This window comes from Procambarus clarkii, chromosome 1, assembly GCF_040958095.1.
Source record: "Procambarus clarkii isolate CNS0578487 chromosome 1, FALCON_Pclarkii_2.0, whole genome shotgun sequence".
Classification (NCBI taxonomy): domain Eukaryota; kingdom Metazoa; phylum Arthropoda; class Malacostraca; order Decapoda; family Cambaridae; genus Procambarus; species Procambarus clarkii.
The window spans coordinates 24,331,181-24,333,949 of NC_091150.1; positions in this window are offsets into that span (position 1 = coordinate 24,331,181).

Genomic DNA, 2,769 nt, shown 5'->3' on the forward strand with positions numbered 1-2,769 from the left:
GATAAGATTTGAGGTATTGCTCGGAGTGACCTCTGACTCCATAATGATGTAATTTAAGAAGAAGGTTTTGGTGGTTGACAGTGTCAAAAGCCTTACGCAGGTCCACAAATAACCCAACAGGGAACTCCTTTTTATCAAGAGCTGCATGTATCAAGTTAATCATACAAATAAGTGCATCGTTAGTGCTTTTTTTGGGTCTGAAGCCATATTGACAAGAGCTAAGTATATTGTGTTTGGCTAGATAAGGCTACTTATCTTATCTTATCTTTCTTACTTACCTACTTATCTTACTTATAAGCCTTACATAAAGCTTATAAGGTTTGGCTACTTAATGAGATATCTCCCATCCTCGGGGACAGGAAGCCTGCTAGTCTTATCCCAGGCACCTCCTAGGCCTACGGCTGGTGTTCCTAAATGTAGCCCACAACAGTTGACTAACTCCCGGATAACTATTTACTGCTCGGTGAACAGTTGTATCAAGCGTAAGGAAACGTGCCCAAACGTCTCGCACTTTCCAGGAATCGAACCAAGGATGAATCGCTTATGAGCAGACCGTTAAATGGTAGAGTTGATGAGGGGGAGAAGGGCGGCTCAGTGGGGCCGGCGACCCTTCTGCTTATTGGAGCACAACCGACCCTCCGCCTACTGTAAACAAACCCACGTGACTATACATGTGCGAAGTAACACGTATGTTTACTCACTTGCTTAAACAGGTCCGAAACGCTATGCGTGCTGGTGGCTTTACAAGAATGTAAAATCAACTTCATTTCTATGTTCTTTCTTAACCTCCAATGTACCTTCTTGTATATAAATAAATAAATAAATACATACATACATAAATAAATAAATAAATAAATAAATAAATAAATAAATACGGTGTTGCGCGTCAATGTTTGTACTTAACTGTGTAAAGGTGAGCGTCGTGGGTGATTATACAGATCCCAGTCAATAATTGCTCTCTCGTTTGATCCACTTGTGTAACCGGAGGTTTTTTTTCCAGTTTCGGCCGGTTGGGGGCGGGTGTGTCTGCCCGCCTGTGCTGACGTGGCGTTACGATGGGGGTCCCTCTTCCCCCTGTCGTCCGGGCTCAGTCTGTGGGACTAGAGTTCTCTGTGCGGGCTGGTTACCCGGAGATTGCGCTGGCTTGTGATATGCTCTCTGTCCCTGTGTCTGAGATTTATGGGGTCGAGTTGGTAACGGCCCGTAGGGCGATTGTGAAGTTCACAGAGGAGGTGGCGTATCGCGATTTTCTCCGGCGATACGAGGGGCGGACACTACCTCAGTAGATTAGAATGCGCCTCTGTGTGCCACCTATGTATGGAGATCAGATAAGAAATCAGAAGCGGGGAGCCACATAGTGCCACTCCATATTAGGTCACCCAAGGTGTGAGTGGTAGCAGTCGAAAAAACAGTGAAGATAGGTATCTATTATGTGCCACTATGATCATGTTCATTTACAGTAAAGTAGCTGCCTATGAAGGGTAATCAGATAAGAAAATCAGAGGCGGGGTGCCACTTAGAGCCACCCCATATTAGGTCGCCCAAGGTGTGGGGCAGCAACAATCGTAAAATAGTGAAGATAGGTATCTATTATGTGTCGCTATGTTCATGCTCATGTTCATTTATACAGAAAAGTATGACAGTATATTTGTATAATAAACACTCAGGTGAGCGGTAGTTACCCCCCCCCCACCTCCCCCTATGGGACAGGTGTAAAAACAGGATCCTCGCAGTAGGGGCGGTCCCCCCTCACCAGCCCTCCTCATACTTGATGACCTTGAGTGTACCGTAAGAGGGACCAGCCTCCCTTAGTTGTTTTTAAGTTGGATATATTTTAAGCCTCTATACTTAAAGAAGGAGAAAAAGAAATAATCCTGATGATTTATAGATTATATTATCAAAGTACATAGGGTTAAACATAGTCGTATTGTAGGTCATCTCCCCCCACATAATATTTATTAACAAGACCTCTCCTTCTCGCCCACAAGTCCGTTGTGGGGTCTTCCTCCCCCTCCTCCTCCTCCTCCTGGGACGAAGATGATGACTCATCATCTCCCAGAGAGTGAATGGGATGTAGTGCGCCTCCCTCAGGTGACTGACTGCTGACGTCATAGGGTTCACTCTCGCTGGTGGGGTGTTGTCCTTCCTCTCCTTGTGGTTCAATGACGTCACCACCTTCACTCTCGGTGGACATTCCTTGGACTGAGGTGTTGGGGTGGGGCTCGGATGGTATGTCTGGGTGACCATACGCTAGGCTAGTGTATTTATTTAGGTAAAAGCGCTTATCATCAAATGCACTTAAACCCCTCTTAGTATTGAATGTGGTTGCCATCTGCCCCCCTATGTTTCTTATTTGTGAGTAATTAAAAGTATTTACTACACCATTACTGTGAAGGGTCTCTTTAAAGTGGTTATGTGTTAAAGATCTTTGCACAGCTCGGGGAATACCCTTAGCGGTGATGGAATTTTTATTGTCAAGCAAAAGCACACTATACATTTTGGGCTTGAGTGCCACAACTTCAAGGATGTGTTTATCTGACACCTCTGACTTTAACAGCCCTAAAACACCCTTTTTAGAAGGATCATACAAGGGGTGAGTTTCAGGAAAATTACTCGTATCCATCCACAAACTAAGGGGTTCTTTCCCCATCTCATTAAAGACATCTTCAGCTAGTAAGGTGAAAATGAAACTGTCTGTATCACTATACACCAGTTGTACCCTATCTGAATAGTGGTTCTTAAGTACCCTGTACCAAAAATGGTACAAGC